General features: G+C 39.2%; 1 long non-coding RNA gene across 1 annotated transcript in view; it reads right to left on the bottom strand.

Annotated features, from left to right (window-relative positions):
• Nucleotides 1–298: 298 nt before the first annotated feature.
• The window catches only part of LOC141380480 (uncharacterized), a 44,664-nt gene continuing 17,362 nt past the window's right edge, over nucleotides 299–27,600 (bottom strand). Inside the window, exon 3 of the long non-coding RNA XR_015523467.1 lies at nucleotides 299–2,597. This is a non-coding gene — a long non-coding RNA (uncharacterized LOC141380480). The remainder of the gene's footprint in view (nucleotides 2,598–27,600) is intronic.

Below are 27,600 nucleotides of genomic sequence, written 5' to 3' on the forward strand. Positions count from 1 at the left end.
TGCTAATTGTTTTCTTTGTTCTCTATTTCGACCTGGGGATACTCCTTTCGATGCCTCTAGAGATTGTGCAGCACCATTGATGTGATCCAAGACCTTTAAAGAGATTATGCCAAGCATTGAGAACCTTAAGGACAACATTTAAAAAGAGATGATGCCAACCATAGAGGACTTCGAGAACAACTCATACAAAGAGATGATCCCAAACATCGAGGACTTCCAGGACAACACATACAATGAATACTAGGAATGTAATGATTCACCTGACTCACAATGTGGTACAATTCATGATACTAACGTCATAAATCACAATTTATTCATGATTTTTTAACAAAATTATTTGAGAAAAAATAAGGTTAACATGGGCCCCATTTTTTTCTTAAATGCAGCAAAAAATTTTTACAAAATAAAATGTATTCTGCAATAACTAAATTGGAATTTTAAAACCATATCCAAATATAAAAAGTAAATAAAACAAATTAAAGAAGACTCTTTAATTCAAACAAATTAAAACTTTGACTGTGGATTTGACATTTTTTTAATGAAATATCAGAATATCTATGTTTTCTGGTATAAGCTGAGGTCTTTGCTCATTTACAATGTCCCATGCTTATGAAAACATTTTTTCACTGGGGCCTGAGACCGCTGGTGTGACTTGGAAAGCCTTTCCTAAACCAGAGAGCAGGGTGTACAGAGATGATCAATAGTCCCCTCTGCTCCAGAGGACTGGCCATAGGCATAAAATAATGAGTAGAATATATAATATATAATATAATAAGCAAATTATTAAAAGATGCATAAACTAAATTGAAAAGAAGAGGGTAAAAAGGGAACAACCTAATACCTGGTTCTGTAACAGAACAACTTTCTCATTCAGTCTAAAAATTATCTTCACACTCTATAAAAAAAAGCTGATGCACTGTGTGATCTCTGTGACATCAACACTCATCGGAGCGATCAAAGATGCCAATCCGGTACGCATGGTTTGGCCTATTAATAGCTTTTTGCATATAGTCGTCTGTGACAGTAGTTTTTTTACTGTGCTGCATTATATTCGCTGTTCTGTTGGTGTAGGTAAGCATCTTTTTGCAGTATTTTCACAGTTTGTGTTTGTCTGGCGGACTTCGCTGTCATTTTATTCTGCTGCTGATGCGCAGGTAAAGCAAATTTGCACCTGTAAACACAGCGCCCCCTCTGTTTAAAACATGTATCGCTATTCATTCATCTTTTCTACCGTTTTGAAGCGATTTTCAACCGACTAACAGTGAATCGTTACATGGCTACTTAAATGCACAAATACACTTCATTAAACATGTACACAGACACATAGTATAAAATAACTTATATTTAATTGTAACTTTAACTTAATCTGATTTTTAATATGCACCTTTAGTAAAGCTGCTTTAAAACAATACATTTTTGTAAAAAGCACTATACAAATAAACTTCAATGTGAAATCTTCTGTGAAAAGTGCTATATAAATCTATCTTTTGTGTCCTGTATTTCTCACTATTTCTAAAAAATATTTTGCACCATATGTCCATTTCTATCCCATTCCTCCTTCAGAATCCTATCCGGGTACACATCATCCATACAGGAAAAAGTTTTGGGCCTCTAAAAAAAAAAAACAATCTCGCCATTAGATGAATTTTTGCATTTCCATTAGTCTCTTTTGCATGGATACTTCACCCCATGTGCCCTCAAGCGACCTTCCCACTTAATAGTCCACAACAGGAGCGCTGCACATAGCCTTTGACGTGCCACTTTACAATAGCCGTTGCCCAGACAACATAATTGCAGATTATGAGAATAAATGCAGAGCGGGGTCCTTCATAAAGCTATTTACTATGTGCACATCATGGCCTTGCTCCTCTACTCACACACTGATGTCAACCCTGGATAGAGGGAAATACAAAAAATATGCACTTCAGACAATAAATAGGATGCGACAGACGGAGATAAAGCAAGGGAAATTGGAGACAGAAACACCGAACTGCCTTAATGAGGCACTTTTAATGCTCGTGACGACCCGGTGGCAAATAACTCGATAAAAACAAAACTGCTCATGGAGAGAGTCATTTGGTTAAATCCACCGAGATATGCAAGGAACTGAATGATTAGCATGGGCCCTCACCCACACGTATGCTAATGATGCTAACCGAATAGCAATTAATTAGCCCTATCTGCTGAAATTAACTCCGCACTGCCTATCCAGAAAGCGAAAGGGTCTTTATCACACCCTCTCCAAAAAAAAAAAAGCCTTATCAGAAGTCTGAGGCTGTGCACTGTGTTTATAAATGTTGCTTTCGCTCCTCCTCAGCATTTTTTAATTCAGAGGTGTTGGTGAGAAAAGCGGTTCGCAGACCTGAGGTGCATCCGAATGGATTCTCCTGGGTTCAGGACTGTCCTCCTTTACTGCCTGCTCCATTCATCATGATCACCTCTTTCTCTCTCCTCTCCTCCTCTTTTTGCCACGCTACCCTTTATGTTTTCCACGGTTCTTGCACCTGCAGTGTGAGCCATCTGCTTCTCATACCATTCCACTCATCTGCGCTAAGTCCTTGTGGACAACTGTATTCCCCTCGTCATTACTTCTCACTCTACAAGACACAACACAGCGCAACTTCATCAAGTAGTATTCACAAGGCTTTTAACTGTACATTTATTTTCAATAGCGATATAGATTCTCCTAATGTAATGTGACAACACATTCCACAATCTATACTATCTTCTGTGCTAATGAAACACCTGTCATGAACCTCCGCTGTGTCTTTTTAATTATTTTTATATTGATCCACACTGGATCCGGCAGCTTAGTACTTGTTTTATGATGTACCAACTTTGAAACTTAAAACGACCTTGTTAGTTTACTCTCATCATTCCCACCTTGTATTTGTTTTTGTATATTCTCATAAAACAGATCCATGTAATTTAGTTGATTGTATTTTATTCACAAGGTACACACAGTTCACAAACGTGAAAATTATCTCACCATTTACTCTCTCTCTTTTGGTTTTAAGCCTTTGTGGGTTTGATTTCTTACATTGAACACAAAATAAGATCATTTGGAAAATGCTGGTTGATTGTACCCATTGAATTCTATAATAAAGGAAAAAAAAGTCAACAGGCTCATTGTGAAAACATTAGTGATGGTAAGTTCGGATCATTTTACTAGGGCTGCAACATCAAATCGATTAAAATTGGTTCAAATCAATTAAAATTGATTACTAAAGGTGTTGGCAACAAATTTTATAATTGATTCATTGTGTCACGCAGAATAATAATAATCAAATGTGGAGACATTTGATTATTAAAAAAACTTTAGTTGAGCACAGAGCGGAGTGAACACACTCTGCCTTTCTCGCGCACTGATGCTAGCAGAATTCATCACTTATAAACAGGATGGAGCAAAAATACGACCAGAAGTAATGTTAGAGGAAAGATACATGGTGAAGGCAGAGAAATCTGTGGCACCCTAGTCATTAGTCATCCAAGGTGTGGTAGTATTTCACACTAAATAAACAAAAAAAGTGTGTTAATGGCCAAATATGCAAAAGTGATGACGGGAGCCCCACATGGCAATGATCCAGCACCTGAAACGCAAACATGTTGGAGTCTTCAATGAGGAGGAAGGGATCGACAGCAGGTTAAATCACAACAGAATTCTACTTTTGTTCCGTTTTGAAGTGAGGAACCCAATGTCCCTGATGCTGGAGCTTACTTGTTATCCAGCTTGACAAGCATAACGTGAAAAAATTCAAACTGACCTTTGGCGTGTAAAATGGCACAGAGCCAGAGAAAGACAGGTCATATTATCAAAATTATGCAGTGTTTTTAACCACCCAATGCTTATTTTATGTTTTAGACATCTAAATACACACAAGTACTAGTAAAACAATACATTTAGAGATTGTAAAACACACAAGAAAGTCTAAGAAAGTCTAACAATCCATTCAATATAATTTGCCGATGTGTGTCATTCACATCAGATACATATAGTAACACAGAGATAATTTTGTTTACATATATACATGATGTACACTATTGGGTGTTATGTTTTTATAAAAACTTCTATAAATAAAGTAAAAAGATACCCATAGTGATAGTAACAATAAAGTTCACTCTATTCTTCTCCCAGCTGGCCAGCCACTTGCTTGAATGCATTTTGGGAGTAACTGATGAATTTACATGCTGAATCCTGCGTGTTTTAATTTCATGAATAAGGCAAACATGGCGATCAAAAATAATAATCGCCAACAAAACTCACTCCCGGTTCCAGACAGAATATATTAAACTCACCAGTAGAAGAGTTAATAACAGTAGTAAAGTAACGGTGGTATACTTACTTTGCACTTTGCATTGCAAGACATTTTTATTCACTCACCTTTTTTGGTTCATTCATTTTTCCATCTGTAGCCACACTGCAAAAAAACACTTTTCTTATTGAGATTTTTTTGTCTTGTTTCTAGTACAAATCTCTAAAAACTCTTAAATCAAGAAGAAATTTCTAGACAAGCAAAACATACGGTCTTGTTTTAAGATATAATATAGCAAAATTAAGTGAGTTTTTCCTTAGAACAAGCTAAATAATCTGCCAATGGGGTGAGCAAAATAATCTCATCTCATGTCAAAAGGAAAAACAAGATCATTTTGCTTATCCCATTAGCAGATTATCTTGAGTACTATTAAAGGTCTACTTTTTACTCATACTCTGAGTAATATTTACAACAGATACTTTTTATACTTGCACTACATTTTTAGGCAAGTAATGGTAATTTTACTTAAATAGGATTTTTCAGTACTCTTTCCACATTTATGATTAACGTCTGTAATCTGTCTATTTAATGACTAAGCTAGATTTAGGCTATTCTTAGATGTCTATTAGATTTTCGCTGACAGCCAAAGTTTATGCTTAATTTTAAGCTGTCAAGCTGTCTACGTTTAGATGTCTATTATCTGTCTATTAAACACAAAATTGTTTGCTGGGTGGGTTGCTACAACCAAAGACTGTTGCAGCATCCCAATTTGCCTACTTAAACTACAACCTAAAATAATACTTTTATGTGAAGAAATAGAACTCTGTTGATTATGTAACAGAAAGGACATACTACTTCCTCACTAACGGACTGTTATGTTGCATAGTTACAAGCTCTGTCAATCATCTTGTCACATCATCCACATTCATCATCCATGTTTAATTTCCCACCACACTGGAGAAGCAGCAGCAGGTTAATCTGTCATTTGTGAGTCTTTCATGCAGAGAAATCTCCTCAGGTGTTCGCATAATTATGCATTCACAAGTTAATGGCCAAACACCTCTTCACAAAAGTTCACAGTGTTGTTGCAGATGAATTGTGGGAAAACATGATTTCAATATTTCCCAGTAGGTTAGACATTACAGTCATTCAAACATCTTTATCAAAGCCTCTCCACTTAGCGGACAATCTTGTGCGTCATTCCAATCAAATTTACGTCCAAACACACAATGAAATGGCAAAGTTGACCATCTGGGTGACTGTGAAATGCTCATTTCAACATACTATGATGTGGGACATGCTAATTCTAGGTTTTGAATCCTATTTTGGACAAATGTTATGTGAATTAGAATGCAACATGGGTACCAACAAACAGCATTTTGAGAAAAAGATAACAGATTTTATTTTTGGTAGAACCATCTTTTTAAAAGTTTAGGGTCTGTTATTTTTTATTGTTTGAGGGTGCTTTCACACATGTGAATCGATTCATTTGTTTACATTGTTAGGGATTACAATCGTTACATTGTGGCACTTTGTTCTTGGTGCGGTTTGCTTTCACACAGAAAAGTTTCTAAATGGACCAAAAGAGTTAAAATGTCACGTGTGAGTAAACTCTCACACGGTTTGTTTTGCAGATTCCCGCTCAGCTGTGTGTGTGGTGGTGGTGGTAGTGGAAATGGCCAGTGGTTGTTATGTTGTTGCTAAGGTGTTGCTAGGTGGTTGCCAAGGCGTTGCTAGGTGGTTACCAAGGTGTTGTTAGGCAGTTGCTAAGATGCTCTTGGTCGTTGCTAAGGTGTTGCTAGGTGGTTATTAGAATGTTCTGATTGGTTGCTAGGCGGTTGTTAAGGTGTTGCTAGGTGGTTGCTAAGGTGTTGCTAGGTGGTTGCTAGGGATTTCTGAGTGGTTGCTTGGCGGTTGCTAAGGCATAGCTAGGGGGTTTCTAAGTTGTTGCTAGGCAGTTGGGATGCTCTAAGTGGTTGCTAATGCATTGCTAGGTGGTTGGTAAAGTGTTGCTAGGTGGTTGCTAGGGTGTTCTAAGTGGTTGCTAGGCAGTTGCTAAGACATGGCTAGATGGTTGCTAAGGTGTTGCTAGGTGATTGCTGGGCAGTTGCAAAGGAGTTGCTAGGTGGTTGCTAAGGTGTTCCGAGTAGTTGCTAGGCAGTTGATAACAAATTAGTATGTTTCTAATATGAATAAGCATGTTGCTGGCATGTTTCTAGCATAAATAAGCATGCTGTTAACATGGCTCAAATATAAATTAGCATGTTGCTAGCATGTTTCTAGCATAAATAAGCATGTTATTAACATGGTTCAAATTTAAATTAGCATGTTGCTAGCATGTTTCTAGCATAAATAAGCATGTTATTAACATGGGTCAAATATAAATTAGCATGTTGCTAGCATGTTTCTAGCATAAATAAGCATGTTATTAACATGGCTCTAATATAAATTAGCATGTTGCTAGCATGTTTCTAGTATAGGCATCCAAGAAGTATGTCCAAATTCATAAAATAAAAAAACAGTATGCCAGAAGTACCCAGATGACTTACTTCTGGCCAGATTCTGAAGTGTGCGTCCAATGCATGCTGTGCTATCCCATGATGCCCTGCGAGAAAATTCATAAATTGGAGTAAAGTGACGCAACTGACTCGGGTAGGTCACGTGACCATGACGAAATGACGGATGTAGTCCAACCGAATTCCATTCATACTGCTTCCATTCATACTGTATAGAATGTACTTTTCCAGCGGTCGAGTAGTATGTTAAATTCAAATGCAGTACCTACTGAGTAGTAGGCAGTTGCTAGTATAATTAGTATGTTTGTTAGTATGAAGAAACCTGGCTATCTGCGGAGGTACCAGACACAGCTGCTGAACTTTCAGGGTTCTCCGTGCACTGCGCAGATAGAACGATATAACTCAGGGAAAAGCAAAGGAGGAGGTGTGTGTTTCTTTATTAACAACTCATGGTGTGATAAGAGGAACAAACACCCGGTTAGATCATTTTGTTCTCCTGATCTGGAATACCTTATGCTTTGGTGTCAACCATACTGGCTACCAAGGGAGTTCACAGCAGTTATCATTACGGCTGTCTACATCCACCCTCAAGCTAACACAGAGCAGGCACTCAGGGAACTGTATGGGAGCATAAGCGAGCAGGAAACCGCACACGATATGTACAATGAATAGGTTAGTCAATAGACAGGCCCGGATTGGCTAATCGGGAGGACCGGGAGAATTCCCGGTGGGCCGGCCCGTTTTTTGGCCGTGAGGGCCGGTGTCCCTAGCTCCAGAATCTGTTGCTCTCAGCAGTCACACTCTTTAAATTAATTAATATTTTAACTTGACCACAGTCTTCTTATTCATTATTTTACTGCAGCTTTGCTCTTGCAGATGCAGCCTGCAGGTTAATGATGATATTACTCAGATGAGTCACTTTTCACTGTACAGCCGTTGTGGTCCAGTGGTTTGCACGTAAGGTTATGACAACGCCAACCTGGGTTTGATCCTCGTCTGAGTAATTAATTTTTTTCATTTTTATTGTTAAGACATATAATACTGTTAAGGTTGTTGAACATTTGAAGTTCTAAAGCAGCTGTTTTCTCAAAAAAAGACGTGATAGTGTAATTAGAAACTGAATTGGAAAAGACCTTATTTTAATATAGTCAGTCGGGAACTAAGGTGGGCCGGTCTGAGGCTTGAAACTCCAGGGCTGAAATGATGTCCCACTCCGACCCTGTAAATAGATTATTATATTGCTATTATGGATTAGTGTTAGGCAGCATTTATTGTTACAGGGGACTTTAACAACGCCAATCTCAGGAAAATCGCTCCAAAATACTATCAGCACATCACCGCAAACACGTGTGGTGTTCGCATCCTGGACCACTGCTATTCTCCGTTCTGGGATGCTTACAAATCCTTCCCCCACCCACCGTTTGGCAAATCAAATCACTCTTCTGTTCTGTTCTAGCCTGCTTACAGGCAGAAACTGAAACGGGAACCACCCACCCTCAGGACGTTTCAGAGCTGGTCAGACCAATCGGATTCCATACTTCAAGAATGTTTTGATCTTTAACCTCTCGCTCTCTCGGTCTGTGGTTCCCACATGCTTGAAGACAGCTGCTATTGTGTTTATACAAATATATATCACCTTCAACGGGACACCAGTGGAAAGAGTCAGCACCTTCAAGTTTGTTGGAGTCCACATCGCTGAGGATTTAACATGGACTGCACACACAGACGCAGTGCTAAGGAAAGCACAACAACAACTCTTCTTCCTCAGGCATCTCAGGAGGTTTGGAATGAGCCCCCACATCCTCCGCTCGTTCTACACCTGGACTGTGGAGAGCATCCTGTCTGGCTGTATCACCACTTGGTATGGAAATAGCACCAGCAGCAATCGCAAAGGCCTACATAGGATTGTGCGAACCGCTGGACGCATAGTAGGAGGTGAGCTTCTCTCCCTCCAGGACATCTACACTAGGCGATACATGAGGAAAGCCAAGAGAATCATCAGCGACTCCAGCCACTCAAGCCATAGACTACCTACCCTCAGGCAGACAGTTCTGCAGCATCCGGTCACGCACCAGCCGACTGAAGGAAAGCTTCTTCCCTCAGACTATCATGCTGATGAACACTTAACACACCACAAACAGACTCTTCCATACCCCTCACTGCACACCATCAATATGTAGCATGCACTGCACTTTAACCAACCCATACTTAAAGGGCCATGAAACCCCCTCGTTTCAGCAGGGTGTTTTCACACCTCTACTTTGGAAAAAGTCAGAAAAGTGGGCGTGTCCAGCTCTGTTTAGGGGGGAGTGTCGGAGGAACTAAAGTGGGATGGTGTGGGAGTGTCTATTTGGGCACGCGCGAGTTTCAGTCAAAATACACACAGGAGAAAGTGATGGTGTTTAACCTACATGGACATCTGTAGTCGAATTATTTGCCAAATTATTAAATGTTGGACTTTAACTGCAGTTTGGTTCTTTCATTCAGGGAATTCATTCATGCCCCTCGCGACAAACGAGATATTTGATTCGAGGATCTGCTCTAAGCGTGTATTTTTCATGCAATGTTTGATACCGCACGGCAAATGAGAGAAAAAAAACCTCAGCATTTCCCAGAAACTTAGATGCACACGGCAGGTAGCGTCAGAGAGCCGCGTGTGTTATTCCGGTCACAAAATGCGGTGCTAACATGTTTGCACTCAGTGCAATAGTTAACTTGCTTACTTGAATAGTTAACTAATTGTTAACGAACAAACTGAATAAACAAAGAGCACTGGTCGCTCACTTACCAAATCTGTAGAGACAGGACAATCCCCAGCAACTAGAGCCGCGTCTTTATGAAGAGAATACTACAAGCGAATCCGAATTTCAACGTTTGCAGATGAGAACAGCTCTCAGGTAAACAATGTTCCTCCTTAGACACGTAAGCTATTGTTGTCGAGCGTCGCGTACACTTTTAATCCACACGTGATCCAGATGAGCTCTCACAGAGAGAAAATGAAAACGAAACTTATGGCAGCAAACTACAGTATAAAAGCAACACTTCACGCTTGTTTTGCCAACACAACTCAAAAAATGTGTTTTGGTGTTTCGTGACCCTTTAAATCAATACTGCCTACAACTATGGGTACACCTATTCATTGTACATATCACTGTCATTTTTACATTGTCCTGTTTTTTTTTTTATTTTGGGGGGGGGGGGGGGGTGCTGTTGTATTTTGCACTGTCTGTATTTTGCACTGTCAATATTTTGTACTGTCTGGAGCCACCACCTAAGCTTTTTACTCATGGCACACGTGCTGCTGATAATTTGACAATAAAAGAGATTTGATTTGATTTAGGATGTTCCTACTATGGATTAGTATATTGCTATTATGGATTAGTGCTCATATGGATTAGTAAGGATTAGTATGTTTCTAGTATGGATTGGTATATTGCTATATGTATTGGTTTGTTGTTAGTTTGTTCAATGTAAAGTCAATGCCAGTTTTTTTTTTTTTACAATGAAAGTCTATGGGACAATTGCTAAGGTGCTGTAAGTGGTTGCTAAAGTATGGCTAGTAAGTTTAATGGTCATCAGTGAATGGCATATTGGTTGTTTGAGCTAAATAAGCCCAAATTGGTGCCACACTCAGCGCAGGACACAGCTCACACATGACAGTTGAAAGTACCTCACACCAGACGCGCACATTCGCATGATATTTAAAATTAAACTATTTCGATGGCATTCCGATGCGTGGCATAAATATGAACAGTGTCCTGAGTGGTGGCTGGGTGCCACAGAAATATTTTTTTACTAGTATGTTACAAACTTTCTGTGACCATACAGACATGAGAAAGGATTATTTTTCATTTTATCGTTATCAGCTCCATTACAAAATAAATTATTGGCCAATAAATTATGGATTCTTTATAATGGTTAATAAAGTTCAGATGTGAGCTGCAGGCCATAAGGGTTTGACTGGGCTTTCTCCAAGATGTGACATATTGTAAAAAGCAGACGCACAGTTTAGAAGAGTTTCTTTTCTCAAGGGACGGCAAGATGTCAGCAATGTGGGTGTTTTTCACCATGACAAAAAGAGGACTTCAGAATTACAATTTGTAAATAATTTTGGAAAAAAATAAATGTTTCCTTGCGGTTTCTTTGTTTTTACATTTAAACAAAATCAGTTGTCAGTGTTTTGGTTATGTAACCAGGCTTAAATTACGTTGTCATGCCTAATATTCCTTAAAACCTCAATACATTTTTTAACCGTATAGCTACTTTAAGGTGTCTCGTGCATATTGTACTCAGTAAGGTGTTGGGGGACCCCAAAAAGTGGTGAACACAACTACTTCCTGTTTAGAGGAAGCAGTGGCTCCATTCCAGTACACTTTCAGACACACACTCGCTTCCAGTCCCTAATACTACTTGCTAACTCCCTTATACACTTGTGAACTTCCCTTCCCTTGTTCACTGCCATTTTAAAGTGCATTCTCCTTCATAAAGTTCAACGAGGTGTGTTTAGATGGACATACCCTTGATCCTTCAGTTTCGACAGAGTTGCCTTCATACTGTATGTCCACCTTAGCATCGATATATCCCAGAATGTAATGTGATTGTGACCTCACAACAGTGTAGTTGAAAAGTGCTCAAGGATTTACGGCATTCCATTAAAACCCATTCAGATGTTCCACCAGTAGTGGACACTTTAGTTATGACAAACATCCAACTGAATATCCATAAGCATAAAAAATTGGACAGGAATGCAGCCAGAGTTGACAGAGATCTGATTGGTGAGTTTTTATTTGAACATTCTGGTCATAAATTTCATTGTTGTTTGTATAATTTTAGCCTTAATAATCTGACAAATTTCACAACCAAACCTATCACCACTCATTTTTTTGGGTCCCCTGACACATTTCTATTGTGGTCTGGCTATTTGCAGTGCATTTCTGTATTTGTATGAGTTGTGATAATTTGCTTGCATGTGTGTTGTGAAACTGATGATGTTTTCTTAATTTGTCATTTTAATTTGCATATGTTTTAGTAATTTGCAGCACATTTGATGTCTCTCAGGCCCCGTTTACACTAGTGCGTTTTAGTTTGAAAACGCATAAGTTTTGCTACGGTTACGCCATCCGTCCACACTACGCCGGAGTTCTCGAGCGCCGAAAACGGAGCTTTTTGAAAACGCTGGAAAGGCCGTTTTCATTCTAAAACGCTGCTGCTCCGTCTCAGTGTGGATGGGGAAAGACGGAGACATCTGAAAACGGAGGCGGGGCTGCAAACGTTCACCTATCTGATTGGGGCTTTTCCTCAATATTAAGTAGCCCACACACACAGTTCAGTCTCGCATCCTCTTCTTGTAAGTTAAGACTTCGCAAGTTTGATTAAGGCTGCAGTCTCCCCCTTCTCAGTTTGACATGGAAAACATACCGAGGACACGGGTAAATCTTCAAAGGGAACAGTGTACTTTATAACTTCATTCACATCACCTTGGCTACGTTGTTTCCCTTTCTCAACAATAAAATGTAAACATGATTTAAGGAACTGCCTATTTTCTTTTTAATATTAGAAAACTTAACAGACAGCAGAAATGTTGAGGCGTCGTGCTGCATGAGCGTCATCTTCACTGTGTGGATATTTATAACAAAACGGAGCCGATAACAACGGCTTCCTTTCAATTTCAGTGAAAATACGAAACGCACCCTCTCTTTTGCTGAATATCAGTTTTAATAATCGATAATTATAAAAGTATAACATACAATAAGTTTATACATTGTAGGAAATAAAGACGAGCGATCAGTCAATGTACCTGGATTAATCATTAACTTATTTGCGCTTAACCAAACATGTCACCCGTGAACAAGTAACTTAATAGATTCCAATGACCAAAGTCAGGGAATTGACCTATGTCGTTAGATAAAGACAACAACATGAATGAAATATCACGTTTAGCAAATATAGTGAGATTAGATTCAGCGGTAGATGCGTGATGAGCAGTCCGACAAGCAGAGCTCTCATCTGGGTAGAAATGCTGGAGCGCTTGCCCGAGAGTGTGTGTGGTCATGTGATGTGCGTTTTCAGCGTTTTGGTGTGGACGGAGAGCTGTTCAGAAACGCTGGGTAAAACGCAAGTGTGGACGCGGATCGTTTTCATTCTACAACGCCGTTTTAAAACTAAAACGCACTAGTGTAAACGGGGCCTCAGTCACAGCACTAGACCGGCGTTATGTTCTGCACTTGGAACAAGACCAAGGGTAACAAAGGTGTTGTTTTTTGTTGACACTTGGAAGGCTTCTTCACAGAATGCCCTCCTGAGGTGTTGCTATGTCCTCTCAATATAAGCATCTTTGGGCTTGCTATCCAGCTTATTTCTTCCTATTCAGCTTATTGTAAGAGTGGACACAGCCATTGCAACTTACAGTAAATATGTTGAGACTTCTGATCTCATTTACCATCATACAGTGCTGCTTGATGTTGCAAACTGGTCTTTTCTTTTCATAGTATTTTACTTTATATGCATTATCACACATACTGGTTAGTAAGTTTGACCGTTTGTTATTCTTAGTCGTTTACTGTTAAGCCTTTAATCACACTGTGTGATTTAAGCCACGATCTGGTCGTCTAAAACAAATTTGGATAATCCTAAAGGATTCCTGTAATCCTAGGCTAAAATCTGTTGTCTTTGATTGGTGGTGTGACATGCTCACCTACATGATTATTTTTCATCAATTTGTCCCTCTGATGAAGTTCTGGCTGTGTCAGAAGGTTTCAGACACTTTCCTGCAGTGTGACTTCAGCAACTAAGAACAAATAGATGTGCTGAATCTGATGTGACAACTTGAAACCATCATGGAGACATATCAAAACAGCTTTTATTTTGGTTCTTAGGCATGTTGTGAGCAAAATTAATGCTACAGATTGTTTACTGTGAGGTATTTCAGAAAGTGGGTTACTGAATGTGTCACAAATGGATGACAGCAAGTTTTTTGTGTCTGTTTTTGTGCGTCTTGAAAGTCTTTCAGTCTAAAATCATGACAACTGAGATCTTACAGTCTGACATGGGAATCCTGTTCGTGCAGTCTGATAAGTTACAATTTTAAAGGATTATTTAAAATTACACAGTATGAGCTGGGATTTAGGCAAATTAACAGGAAGAATTAACATTTTCGCAGAAAAGAACTTCCAAATTGCAAATTGGAGGTAATTTGGTAATTAAATGGAGCATGTTACGTCTTGACTCATACAGAGAAATGTAGAATTTGTAATGACTATTAAAGTTTCACTGAGAATCAAATCATTTTATGTGTTGTAGGTGTTGATCAGCTGTTTGACTGTCTATGAACTGATGTGGCTTTTTATCCCAGGGTGAGGCAGAGATGGATATATTTTGTAGCATTCTACAGTGCTAAAGGTTAAGTCGATTAGCATTGCATTATATATTTTCCTCAAGAAAATAAAAGATAGCTTGAGAAGAGTACAGATAAGCCATATACTGTTGCAGTCATGTAATAATTCTCCTCATGTTTCAGTCAAAACATTTCTATCTGCATTTTAATTAGCTACACTGATAGCTGGATGCATTTGTCCATAAAAAATGATTTCCAGGAAAGTTAGTTTATTTACTTCTGTGACGCGTGGACTTTCTGTGCTGGGGCAGCTTCCTTCACTGAATATGAATGAATCATAAATGATAAGTGGGAATTTAGAGCTTGATAATGGCGTAGTCTCAAGATCATCATGTAAATCAACTATTATTTTTTCAAAACCATGGTTATTGCCTATACATGTAGGCTACATTGTGACAGCCCTTAATTATCATAATATTGAAATTCAATGTTTTAAATATTGTCCTTGATACCAGTACTTTATATCAGTATATGCAAAGCCAAATATCTAAACATTCTGAAATTAAGAAACATTTTTAAAATTAAAAATATTGTAGTTTTCAGAAATAATGTCAACATTAAATGAGTTTTTCCTTAAAACAAGCAAAATAATCTGCCAATGGTGTAAGTAAAATAATCTTATGTCAAAGAGAAAACAAGATTATTTTACATATCCCATTGGTAGATTAATTACCTTTTTTTTAAGGAAAAACACTTATTTTATTTTTTACTCATAATTTCTAAAAACAATACAATATTTTTAATTGTCTAGCTTCTTGGTTTAAGATTTTTTAGATATTTGGACTAAAAAAGACAAAAACTCTAAGAAAAGCCATTTTTTAAGTGCACTAGTAACACATTAGTGATTAGTTTTGATAAAAATATGCACTCGCTTTCCATATTACTAAAACATATATGTAAACAACACATATAGGGCCTGTGTTTCCTTTACAAATATTATTGAGAATATTCCATATTATATTCTAAAACATAAAATCACTTAGCTAACATTTATTCTAATCGAAAAGTCTACTTTTACAATTTGACACATTTAAACCACTGCAGTTTAAACCAATGTCATATACAGTCCTTATACAGATACATTTCTTAATAATTAACCTACTATAAATTAAAAGCATTAATGTATGCTATATATTTTTGTTTTTCACAAGCTTTGGAGAAATAACGTAAATTCCGCTTTTAAATAATAGGTCACCTATAGCTTTCATCATGAGCCATGGCTGCGTTCAAAATAGCATAAATGTTTTCAAAGTGCACTACAAACGAAGTATTATGGATCACCTTTATCAGGCTTGCGTTTTCACTGCCAAAAGGCTACCAATGGTACTCGCGATTGTCCATTTCTGAAAGAATGTCAGAAGCACTTCAATAATTATATAAACATTATTATCATCAGCTTAAGAATTTTGTTATTCCAAACATAGACGCGCTGTGAGCCCTCAAAAGAAAGGGAAACCGCTCACGCTTTTAGACGGCCTCATAAAACAACATCCGGACATGGCAGGTTTTGTTTTTCTTGGCTTTGTGGCTGTTCATTAAGACGACGACAAGGTTTGTTTGAGCTCGGGTTGACCATGGTTCGTTATTATATGTGTAACCCAGTAGAATGAAGTTCTACAAGTTTTTAAGTTTTAAAGTAATCTTAAGGTTATTTATTTATTTATTGTCTATCTATTTATTTATTTATTCATATTGGTTCAAGAACAGAATTAAATCTTAAATGTGTTTTGCATTCATTTGTGAATATACATCCTAATGTTGATGTGTAATGATATGAGCGTCTATCTCTGAGAATATGATAAGATAGCAAGTTTGATCAACCTTCACTGAAATACATGGGGTTAACAAGTTTGGTAGGTGTTCCTACATGATTGGTTTATATGCGTGTAGTCCCGCCCTCTGGGGTGGAGTGTGAAATGTGATTGGCTGTTGGGAAGAGAGAGAGGAGAGGGGAGACACAGCCGGCAGTTTTGGAAACTGAAGGGGAGACTCGCGTCGCGGCTGTTTTGATTGCGTAACATTCACGGAGTATAAAAACAAGTGAATATATATTGCGTGTGAACAACACGTTTTTGATTACTTTGAGTTTGTTTTGTGTTTGTTTTAAGTTCGCGGTGTGTCTTCATCATATAAGTTTCCAGTGTCAGTTATTAGTCAGTTCAGAGTGAGTGAGCATTTTTTAAATGCCGAGATTGTCAACTGACAGTTACAGAGGACTAAAGCTGAACTGAGAGAGAGACGGTTAAACCGAAAATAAGGAGGAGAAAAAAGAGAGACTGTTAGATTAGCATGAAACAACGTTGAAAGAGTCAAAGAGGAGCAAATAGCACCACAAATAGCCTGAATACTACATGAGATTTGCCTCTCATCAGCTGGTGAGAAAAAGTGAAAGTGAGGATTTGAAAGACCCGCGGCAGAAGTTCGCCGATCGATCGCGGCTCGTTGGCCCGTTGTTCACAAGTGTTGTCAGTTTGGAGAACTGTCATATATTGCTGTCATCTGGATCGCTGTCAACTGGATCTCTGTCATCTGGATCGCTGTCATCTGGATCGCTGTCAACTGGATCGCTGTCATCTGGATCGCTGGCATCTGGTTTGCTGTCATCTGGATCAAGGTCATCTTCATCTGAGGTATCTTGTTTAATTTTATTTGTGCTCAGGAGAGTGAAGAGGCCATTTTCATTTTCCCGGCCACAACGTACACTAGCAGCGATACAGGCCTGCAACGGGGGGTGTATGAATGTGTGAGTGTGTGGGCCCACAGAGTATTGAGTTGTTTATGGAGATGCAGTGAGCATAAAATACTGCTGCGTGTTTTACAGTATAGATTTATACTAATAGTTTATATAGGGTTAATTCAGTGTGTAATTTAGTGACACAATTGTAGCCACTTTCAAAGAGAAACATATTCAGTCACTCTTAGTCACTTGTTGATTTATAAGTTTAATTGTTAGAGTGTAGAAAGGTGGTATTTTTCTATATTGGTTTAATTAATATTCTTCATTGTACTGTAAATTGCTGGGTTTGACTTTGGGTCATTTTACTGTCTTTTAGCTGTGCATAAATTCTATTTTTTGTATTTTGTTTTACATCTGGGGTTTTTCCCAATATTTACATTTCTATTCTAATTAAATTATTTATATTTTCTGATTTATCTAAGAGTTTTATTATTCACAGAGTTTATTTCAGGTAATTTATTCAAACACAACAAATATTTATATTTTCATCTGCCTTATTTACATTACGTCATTGAAATATATCAGAGGGGCCTACTTCAACATATCTGTAGGCGTTTAGTGTATTGAACCTGGAGCGCTATCTTAAACTTAATACACCTAGGTGGCGCTACATAAAGTGGGGGCTCGTCCGGGATCTCCCTCTGATACATCAATGATAAGTTCATAAAGAAAGAAGAGACAAGTTAAATTATCTGTATCCAAGCACCTACTGTCTTCTATTCAAAAGTTCATAAACTGTCGCTATGGCTTTGAGAAAGGACCCCAGTCTTCAAGCAGAGTTAACAAAATGGTGTGAAGCAGCCAGTATTGATTCTACTCATGCTTTAATCCTGTTAAATGTACCTGTTTACACAGAAGTGGCAGAGATTGAAGATGTAATGGAAACTGTCAAAGCTCTGGGAAGGGTTCGAGTGAGGGACACAAGAGAAGGACCTACTGCCCAGTCTATGATGGTTCTATGTGAGTGCCGACAAGCCACTGACTCCACCCGTATTCCTCCTGAAGTGACAAGGGGGGAAAAGAGTGAGCCCTGGTCAGTTATCGTGATTCAACCAAGTGAAAGTGCCTCTAATACAGATGCTGAAGGATTCTCTGAAAAGCTGACAAAGTTCCTGATGGAGGAAGGGAAAACTTTTAGTGACGTAAAAGCTTTAATTACACCCCACAGTGCTGGTGATAGTTCTCCTGAATCAATTATACGTGCAATGGGTGAAGTACTGGAAAAGACCATAAAGCCAACAAGTGATGGAAATGCATACCGACGACTTCGGACATTTTCAGCCATTGTTCCAACCCCAATTGGAGAGGAAAACATGGATAACTGGATAGATCAAGCAAGGCTCATGATAACTGAGTGTGACTGTACTGAAAAAGAAAAACGACGCAGAATCATGGAAAGCCTTAAAGGACCAGCAATGGAAATAGTGAGAGCTGTTCGTTTCTCAAATCCAGAAGCAGGTGCTTTAGAGTATGTGGAAGCATTAGAGAGTTCCTTTGGATCTTCAGAGTATGGTGAAGATCTGTATTTTAAGTTTCGACTTATGCGTCAAAATGCAGGGGAGGCATTATCAGAGTTTCTGAGGAGAATTGACAAAGCTCTAAAAAAAGTGGTGGAAAGAAATGGCCTGTCTTTCAGAATGGCCGATAAAGTGCGAGTAGAACAACTCATTCGAGGGGCAGTGAATTCTGATCTCATGTTGCTACAGTTGAGGCTTCGAGAACGTACAGCATGCCCACCTTCTTTCCTGAGTCTGCTGAAGGAAATACGTGAGGCAGAAGAGAGTGAAGCTTCTCGCCACAGAATGTCAGCTAAAGCCAAATACATACAGTATTGTGATGAAACCACAAGCACATCTGTCATTCAAGAACTCAAAGGAGAGATTCAAGAGCTGCGTGCACACTTATGTGGAGTCATGCCCAAAACTGTTTCTACTTCTTCTTTGGTGGTTAAATCCAGAGAGAAACCTAACCAGATGGAAAAAACAGAAGATGTAGAAGTTCAAGAGTTAAAGAAACAAGTTCAGTACTTACAACAACAGTTGGCAGTTATGAGTGTCAGTCCTTCTCAGGGCTCACTAGAGGTTACAGAACAACGGCCAAAACCATCACAGTCCACTTCATCATCATTTAGCCGAAAGTCAACCAGAACAAAAGATGATTATTTCTGTTACAAATGTGGACAAGACGGTCATATTGCGACAAAATGTCAAGCCCCACAAAATTCAGACCAAGTAATCCAGAAGCTAATTCGTTCTTTGCGGCAAGCTAAGAGTTTTAAGTCCGAGGCTAATGAAAGCAGAAAAACCCAGAACCAAGTTTGTTTCTCTAAAAAGAGTCAGACAGACATAAACAAAGCCAGCAGTATTCCAAAAGGCCTAGTTGGACCAGCATCAACAGTAGAAGTGACAATTAATGGACATTTATGTCAAGCCCTGTTAGACAGTGGATCACAAGTGACAATAGTGTTTGAGAGTTGGTACTCTAAGAATTTAGATTATGTACCGATTCACCCCTTGACTGGATTATCCATATGGGGCCTCAGTTCGTCCAGTTATCCTTATAAGGGATATATAGTAGTGGATGTCACTTTCCCGTTCTCAGTCAGTGGAGTAAAGGAGCCGCTGTCCATCTTGGCTCTCGTATGTCCTGAACCTCAAGGGCCCTCCCAGTTACCAGTCATTATTGGAACAAACGCCAGTTTCTTCCAGCGCCTTGCTACTCTCAGTCATGATGTAAAATCATCCAGCACTGCACAAGCTTTAAGAATTCATACTAACCTTCCTGAAATCCATCTCAATCAGCAGACATGTAAAAATACCTTAATCGACCAGCCTGAGGGGAAAGTACGGTGGATGGGACCTGAAAAGTGTGTAGTTCCATCTAGAGGAGAAGTACTGGCTGTCTGTAAAATAGAGACTGAAAAACCCTTGAGAAAAGAAATTTTTGTGGTAGACTCACCTGAAGAGGACAATCTTCCAGCTGGTACATTCATAACTCCATTTGTGCTTCCCTTTTCCACCATTCAAGATAACAGTGTGCAAGTGTTAGTCCATAATGAAACCTCAAAGGACATTTCAATTCCATCAGGTACAATAATGGCCAATGTGTACCTTACTGACACACTTACTGTTGGTTCTGGGGAAAAAAGCTCTCAAGTAATTGACCCAAGCCTGTTTAAATTTGAAGACTCATCCATTCCTGAGTTATGGGAAATGAGACTCCGTCAGAAGTTGGCAGTCAGAAGTGATGTCTTTTCTACCAATGAGTGGGATGTGGGATTAGCCCAAGGAGTTGAACATAACATTAGACTGACAGACACCAAACCTTTCAGAGAGCGCTCCAGACGCATCGCTCCTGCAGACATCGAGGATGTGCGACGCCATATCAAAGAACTTTTAGAGGCTGGAATAATTACAGAATCAAGAAGCCAGTATGCATCGCCCATTGTAATTGCAAGGAAAAAGAGTGGAGCAGTTAGGATGTGCATTGACTACAGAACTCTAAATGCTCGCACCATCCCCGATCAGTACACTACTCCCAGGATTGATGATGCTCTGGACTGTTTGGCTGGCAGTAAGTGGTTTTCTGTGCTAGATCTTCGCAGTGGATATTATCAAATAGCTATGGCTGAGGAGGACAAAGAAAAGACAGCATTTATCTGTCCTTTAGGATTTTTCCAGTTTGAACGTATGCCTCAAGGGATTACTGGAGCTCCAGCCACATTTCAACGGCTAATGGAAAAAGCTGTTGGTGACATGCATCTCCTTCAAGTAATAGTCTATCTGGATGATATCATTGTGTTTGGGCGCACTCTTGAAGAACATGAAGAGAGACTATTAAAAGTTTTAGATCGACTCAGAGAGTGTGGCCTCAAAGTTTCAATTGATAAATGCCAGTTTTGTCAGTCCCAAGTACGTTATGTGGGGCACATTGTGTCAGCTGCTGGAGTATCACCAGACCCAGCTAAAGTTGAGGCGGTAACCCGCTGGAAAATGCCCACTGATCTGAAATCACTGAGATCCTTTCTTGGTTTCTGTGGATTTTACCGACGATTCATAAAAGACTACTCAGCCATTGTAAGGCCATTAACAGAACTCACTAAAGGGTACCCACCAACATCTGGCCAAAACAAAAAGACCGCAGATGTCAGAAAATATCACAAAACGTCTGAGCCTTTTGGAGAGCGTTGGGATGATAACTGTACAGCAGCATTTCACAAGATCATTTATTGTCTCACACATGCCCCAGTACTTGCTTTCGCCGACCCTAACAAATCCTATGTTCTTCATGTGGATGCTAGCCTTAATGGTCTGGGAGCTGTTTTGAATCAGGAGCATCCTGGTGGACTTAGGCCAGTAGCCTATGCAAGCCGAAAGCTGAGTGCATCTGAGCAGCGTTACCCCATTCATCAGCTTGAGTTCTTGGCGCTTAAATGGGCAGTTGTGGACAAGTTCCATGATTATCTTTATGGTGCTCAGTTTGTGGTGAAAACAGACAACAATCCACTTACCTATGTGCTGTCCAGCGCCAAGTTGAGTGCAACAGGTCACCGATGGTTAGCTGCTTTAGCCACATACAACTTTAGCTTACAATACAAGCCTGGGAGTCACAACACGGATGCTGATGTATTGTCACGCTACCCCTTTGAATCAGCTATCTCAACAGAATGGAAGGAAATTTCAAAGTCAGGAGTAAAAGCTATTTGCCAGCTGGCAAGAATTAATGAAAGTGATGAGTCATCCTCCAGGCTAGTGGATCATCTATGTGTCTCTCCTCACAGTATCCCAGAAGCATTTGCTTGTCCCACTTCATTGAGTTTCAGTCCTATGGAACAGTTGAGCCATGAGGAGTTAAGTAAGGCTCAAGATGAAGATCCTGTAATTGGTATAGTGAAGCGAGAATTGGAGTCTGGACAAATACTTACTGATACTAGGAGTTCAGATGATTCAATTGCTCTGTTACGGCGGCAGGGACCCAAGTTGAAAATTGAAAATAAACTTCTGTACAGAGTCACCAACAGTTCCTGCAGAAAGGAAAATATACAGCTTGTCTTACCCTCAAGGTATTGGTCCCATGTACTGCGCTCCTTGCATGATGACTCTGGTCATTTGGGGGTAGAGAGAACAACTGAACTACTGAGAGATCGATTCTATTGGCCCCGAATGTCTAGCTATGTGGAGCAGTATGTTAAGAATTGTGGGCGATGTGTAACAAGAAAAACAGTACCTAAGAAGGCTGCTCCACTGAACCACCTAACCAGCAATGGGCCATTTGACTTGGTATGTATTGACTTTTTATCTATTGAGCCTGACTCCAGAGGTCTAAGCAATGTTCTGGTTGTAACTGACCACTTCACTCGCTACGCACAAGCATTTGTAACCAAAGATCAGAAAGCACTAACTGTGGCCAAAGTACTGTGCGACAAATTTTTTGTTCACTATGGCTTACCCACCCGAATCCACTCAGATCAGGGAAGAGACTTTGAGAGTGGTCTCATAAAAGAAATGCTTAACATGCTTGGTATAAGAAAATCCAGAACGTCACCCTATCATCCACAAGGAGATCCTCAGCCAGAAAGATTCAACCGAACACTGCTGTCCATGCTCGGTACTCTGAATCCTACGGAGAAACACAGATGGAGTCAGCACATCAACCGATTAGTGCACGCTTACAACTGTACTAAGAATGATGCAACTGGATATTCCCCGTACTATCTTCTATTTGGAAGAGAGGCTCGTCTGCCAGTGGATGTGTGTTTTGGAACTTCACCTGATGGAAAAGGAGCTGGTAGCCATCGACAATATGTAGAAAGAATGAAGTCAGAGTTACAACAAGCATATCAGTTGGCAACTGAAACTGCACAGAAAAGTCAAAAGAGAAACAAACGATTGTATGACAAGCATATAAAACATCAGACACTGGCTGTAGGAGATCGTGTGCTGACAAGAAATCTGGGTATGACTGGAAAGAACAAACTTGGTGACAAGTGGAATTCTGTTCCTTACCTGATAGTTGAAAAGCTGAATAACTTACCTGTATATCGTTTAAAACCTGAATCTGGAATGGGAAGTGTGAGGACTCTTCACAGAGACCATCTCTTACCTGTTGGGGATGATGTGAGATTGTCTGATTCAGGAAAAATTCAAAATACAGCTGCTCCAACAGAGATCAGGACAGAATCTGTGGGGAGAAAATATGGAAGAGGATTAAAGGAAATAAATCAGAACATGACAGGAAGTGGATTGAGAAATGACTCAGACAGTGAAGAGGATGACTTGTGGTATTACTACCCGAATAGGGTCGATGAAACTCAAAAGTATGTAACACAGGAGGAATCTTCAATAAATGAGGGAGCAGTTTACAATCAGGATGAATTGGAAAGACCCGCTGCAGAGATGGATGACACATCAGTCACTGACCAGGGCCACGAAGCAGTATTGGAGCAGACTCCTGAGGAAATTGAAGATGCTGCTCTAGAAGGGGGAGATCCTGGAACAGCCAATACTACTAGAGAGGTAGTAGAGCATGTTCATGTGCGACCTAAGAGAAACACAAGACCTATAGACCGATTGAACTATGATTGTCTGGGGAGACCCACTAACAAGTCTTTAACCTTAGTTCACAGAGGAATGGTTGTAAAAGTACAAGGTGGGGATAGTTCACCAAAGTTTTGTAATACAGTGTGGTGCCACCCTATGGCACGGTGTACTCATTGTGTTCAAGTAAGCAATTGTGCTGAGCCTGAGATCACTATTAAAGTTTAATGAGGTAATCTCATGAGGACATGAGATGTTTAGAAGGGGGAGCATGTAACCCAGTAGAATGAAGTTCTACAAGTTTTTAAGTTTTAAAGTAATCTTAAGGTTATTTATTTATTTATTGTCTATCTATTTATTTATTTATTCATATTGGTTCTAGAACAGAATTAAATCTTAAATGTGTTTTGCATTCATTTGTGAATATACATCCTAATGTTGATGTGTAATGATATGAGCGTCTATCTCTGAGAATATGATAAGATAGCAAGTTTGATCAACCTTCACTGAAATACATGGGGTTAACAAGTTTGGTAGGTGTTCCTACATGATTGGTTTATATGCGTGTAGTCCCGCCCTCTGGGGTGGAGTGTGAAATGTGATTGGCTGTTGGGAAGAGAGAGAGGAGAGGGGAGACACAGCCGGCAGTTTTGGAAACTGAAGGGGAGACTCGCGTCGCGGCTGTTTTGATTGCGTAACATTCACGGAGTATAAAAACAAGTGAATATATATTGCGTGTGAACAACACGTTTTTGATTACTTTGAGTTTGTTTTGTGTTTGTTTTAAGTTCGCGGTGTGTCTTCATCATATAAGTTTCCAGTGTCAGTTATTAGTCAGTTCAGAGTGAGTGAGCATTTTTTTAAATGCCGAGATTGTCAACTGACAGTTACAGAGGACTAAAGCTGAACTGAGAGAGAGACGGTTAAACCGAAAATAAGGAGGAGAAAAAAGAGAGACTGTTAGATTAGCATGAAACAACGTTGAAAGAGTCAAAGAGGAGCAAATAGCACCACAAATAGCCTGAATACTACATGAGATTTGCCTCTCATCAGCTGGTGAGAAAAAGTGAAAGTGAGGATTTGAAAGACCCGCGGCAGAAGTTCGCCGATCGATCGCGGCTCGTTGGCCCGTTGTTCACAAGTGTTGTCAGTTTGGAGAACTGTCATATATTGCTGTCATCTGGATCGCTGTCAACTGGATCTCTGTCATCTGGATCGCTGTCATCTGGATCGCTGTCAACTGGATCGCTGTCATCTGGATCGCTGGCATCTGGTTTGCTGTCATCTGGATCAAGGTCATCTTCATCTGAGGTATCTTGTTTAATTTTATTTGTGCTCAGGAGAGTGAAGAGGCCATTTTCATTTTCCCGGCCACAACGTACACTAGCAGCGATACAGGCCTGCAACGGGGGGTGTATGAATGTGTGAGTGTGTGGGCCCACAGAGTATTGAGTTGTTTATGGAGATGCAGTGAGCATAAAATACTGCTGCGTGTTTTACAGTATAGATTTATACTAATAGTTTATATAGGGTTAATTCAGTGTGTAATTTAGTGACACAATTGTAGCCACTTTCAAAGAGAAACATATTCAGTCACTCTTAGTCACTTGTTGATTTATAAGTTTAATTGTTAGAGTGTAGAAAGGTGGTATTTTTCTATATTGGTTTAATTAATATTCTTCATTGTACTGTAAATTGCTGGGTTTGACTTTGGGTCATTTTACTGTCTTTTAGCTGTGCATAAATTCTATTTTTTGTATTTTGTTTTACATCTGGGGTTTTTCCCAATATTTACATTTCTATTCTAATTAAATTATTTATATTTTCTGATTTATCTAAGAGTTTTATTATTCACAGAGTTTATTTCTGGTAATTTATTCAAACACAACAAATATTTATATTTTCATCTGCCTTATTTACATTACGTCATTGAAATATATCAGAGGGGCCTACTTCAACATATCTGTAGGCGTTTAGTGTATTGAACCTGGAGCGCTATCTTAAACTTAATACACCTAGGTGGCGCTACATATGTATACAGTTTTGCGATGTAATGTCACGGCTTTGTATTTAAAAATGGCGCTTCCTTTGTTTTCATTCCAATAGCATTCAGCCTTTTGGTACCCTTTTGCCAAAACAACAGAACTTGCAATCTTAGATGGCTAATGATATCTTTTCGGAAATGCACCCCTAGTTTGAACAAGAAAATAACTGTTTAAAAAATCTTCACTTTTTATAGGGGAGAAAAAAGAATTGAGACAAATCCATTGAGGAAAACCTGTAAAATTGTTAATAATCTGCTTGTTAAGTCTAAAGTCATGCAGCACAGTTTCTGAGTGGTATCAGATACTACTATAATATCATTGAAAATCCTGGTCGTAACGTTTATATGTATGTCTAATTTGAGATGGTCAGACAAGATTTGCTTTAAAGCGTGTAACGACTGAACAGTACTCATAAATGTCTTCTGAGAACAGCTCTGGTCCCAAAACCAGTGTTCTATACATCTAAAAACTGAAGAAGCAAATAGTCCTTCTTCACTTCATGTTCATTTTACTGTTTGTCTATGCCTGCCATGTCAAAAGTCTAAGCTATAGCAGGATCGCTGCCAACTATTCTAAGCCCCTCTCTCATGCTGGGGATCTGGGCGAATGTCCTGGCCCTTCTTCATCTTTGACCCTACAGTGTGCGGTCATATACTCTCAGACTGGCCTGGGGAAAAGCAGCTTCTGCAATTCCCACAGCACTGTCTGCGGTACACAGAGTGTTATCTGGGGAGGGAAGAAAAATGGGCAAAACGTGGAACCTCGTAATGAGCCTATTGTGAGGTGCTGAGAGAATAGTAGATGACAGTCTGAGGAGGAGCGTTCTGATGTAATTGCTCACTTACACTCTGCTCCTTTTAATTAAGCCGTATAATAACGATTAATCAAAGCATGACTAATGCACCTCACCAAGAGCTGTTCTGAGTATACCTACATCCGCCTTTCATTAAAGAAAAAGGAAAGTGCTGGGTGCGATTGGAAAGGGAGATGATAGGAGGGACGGAGGAAGGACAGAGAGGACATCAGCTCATGTGCTAAAGACTGTGATGTTTCCTGTGGATTTTGTCACCGCAGGATATATGATTGAGTGAGTTTGCGAAAGATAAAGCAGGTTCAATGACAAATAAGAGCTCCGCAATATAAAAGAGAAAGAATATTTTTAAAAACTCAGAGCAGAAGACATTTTAAAGGGCACATATGATGAAAAACATCTTTTGTAAGCTGTTTGGACAGAACTGTGTGTAGGTATAGTGTGTCCACAGTCATATTAGGGTGAGATAAAGACAACAAGTCTCGTTTTAAAAATGTTCTCACGTTAAAATAGGATCCAAATTTCTCCCATTATCCCTATATACAAATTTAAAAGAAGAGGCTTCAATCCCAGTTTGTGGACTTACATCAGGTTTAATTTGTATATTAACATAATGGATGTCCAGACAGCAGTGTAGGGATCCACTGATATGGATTTTTTGGCCAATATTGATAACCGTTAACTCTTCAGATTTGGAGGCTGACAGCCGATATACTACAGGCGGTTAATATAACTATTTCAAAATGTTATATTTTTATACAACAAACAACTGATTTTATTTTACAAACTTCATAAAAGTTTGAAGAGATCTGACGAATTGAATAGCCTGCTCAAAGCAAAAAAACTATCATTGAATATTCAATCAATTCCATGCTTGTTCAAGAAAAAAAGGTCAGGAGAGGCTTTTCTTCAATGTCATACATCGTAACAATTTATTGGATACAAATAAATAATTCGATTCACAGAATTCTGTTATCCTCAATGCAATGCAAAAGTTACATTTAGGAGGTGCGCAACCATCTTATACAGGCAGCTGATATTAACAGGTGGAGCTTAGTGAAATTCGTCATTTGTCAATCATTGTCCAGTCTTACATTGGCCGCACTCCAGACATAAGTCCCTTTTTCTAAGAGTTCTCTGCACAACATTAAAAGCATTAGACTTTCTGTGTTCAGTTTTAACACCTTTCTTCAGATGGGAAATTTCTGCAGAGCTGAATTTAATTTTGGACCAGCATTTATCTACTTCTGCTACAATGCTAATTCAAGAGTTCACACTTAGCTGATGATTTACAAAAGCTTGTTTGGCA

This window comes from Danio rerio, chromosome 23 (assembly GCF_052040795.2).
Source record: "Danio rerio strain M-AB ecotype USA chromosome 23, GRCz13ab, whole genome shotgun sequence".
NCBI classification, from domain to species: domain Eukaryota; kingdom Metazoa; phylum Chordata; class Actinopteri; order Cypriniformes; family Danionidae; genus Danio; species Danio rerio.